We start from the raw sequence: 1,580 nt of genomic DNA, 5'->3' as shown, positions 1-1,580 counted from the left end.
TGCAAACTTCAGGCAAGGTGGGACAGCGCCATCCCACCTGCCCCGCTGCCATCCGGGCCTGCTATCTGAGATCCTGGTGTCAGGCAGCCAGTACAGGACCCGACCCAGGCCTGGCGGGCAGGACCACAGTGATCCGCCACCCACCACGCCCACAAACAGCCCTCCCATGGGGATCCTGGGTTGGCGGGTGCTAAGGCACCAATCTGACACCGGCCGCGCCCACTCATTCACTCGCTCATTCATTCACTCACTCACTCACTCACTGAGCAAACCCTCTCAGGTCCCTGGCCCCAGGCCAGGCACTGAAGTTGAAGCAGGATAAGACAGAGCTATCTCCTCAAGATGTTAGTAATTCAGTATGCAGCCAGGAGAGGGGCGCCAGGCGCTGGGAGCAGGGTGGGAACTTTCCCAGGGTGGGCTTCAGGCAGCCCGGAGTGGGGCCGGAACTTCTGCTGTGTTGCTATGGCAACGCAGCAGAAGTTCCCACCCAGTAGCTGCTTGCTCATTCACTTACTCGCTCATTCATTCACTCACTCACTCACTCAATATTCACTCACTCACTCAGCAAACCCTCTCAGGTCCCTGGCACCAGGCCAGGCACTGAAGGTGAAGCAGGATAAGACAGAGCTATGTCCTCAAGATGTTAGTAATTCAGTAGGGTAAAGCAGGCACATGAACGAGGCAGTTGTATGCACAGACACACTGTACTGGATTTGGTGAGGGCTGTAACTAATGCTGACTTTGTTCTCTTGATAAAATGGGGCCTCGGGAGCTAGGCCACCCCAAGCCTGTAGGCCTGTGCCTAGGCCAGGAGTGGCCGGGGTCCCAGAGCATGACAGAGGGTGCAGGTCGGGCTGAGGGGTCTGGCCCCACCCCTCACCCTCACCCCCGATTGCACAAATTTTTGTGCACCGGGCTACTAGTAAATATATAAAATAAATATCAAAAATATAAATCTTTGTTTTACTATGGTTGCAAATATCAAAAAATTTCTATATGTGACATGGCACCAGAGTTTAGTTAGGTTTTTTCAAAATGCTGGCACCCCGAGCTCAAAAGGTTTGCCATCACTGCTCTAGTCTATATATATAAAAGCCTAATATACTAATTGTCTCTCTGACCGTTCGACCGTTCAACCAGTTGCTATAATGCACACTAACCACCAGGGGGCAATGGTTCAACCAGTAGTTTAGCTTACTACTGGGGTCCTGCCAATTAGGACTGGGCAAGATGGGCCAGACACACCCTGGAGCCCTCTCTCGGGCTCCCTGGCCCTGATCATGCACCAGTGGGGTCCCTAGGCCTGGCCTTTGCCCTCTCACAATCCAGAACCCCTCGAGGGATGTCAGAGAGCTGGTTTCAACCCAACCCATGGGGAGTGGCCTAAGCCACAGTCTGGTCTCCCTCTGTGAGAGGCGACCGGGCTGATTAGGGGAAGGCACCATCCCCATCACCCCACCACTGCTGCCACTGCTGGCCACTGTGGCTGCCTGTCCTCTGCCCTCACAGCTACCTTTGGCCCTCACAACCATCACAGTTTTGTCCGGAAAGACATCCAGAAGGATTTTCAATGTCCAGAC

Source organism: Myotis lucifugus, unplaced genomic scaffold, assembly GCF_000147115.1.
Source record: "Myotis lucifugus unplaced genomic scaffold, Myoluc2.0 scaffold_1037, whole genome shotgun sequence".
Lineage (NCBI taxonomy): Eukaryota > Metazoa > Chordata > Mammalia > Chiroptera > Vespertilionidae > Myotis > Myotis lucifugus.
The sequence above is the reverse complement of the archived record's forward strand: the minus strand, read 5'-3'. Positions refer to the sequence as shown.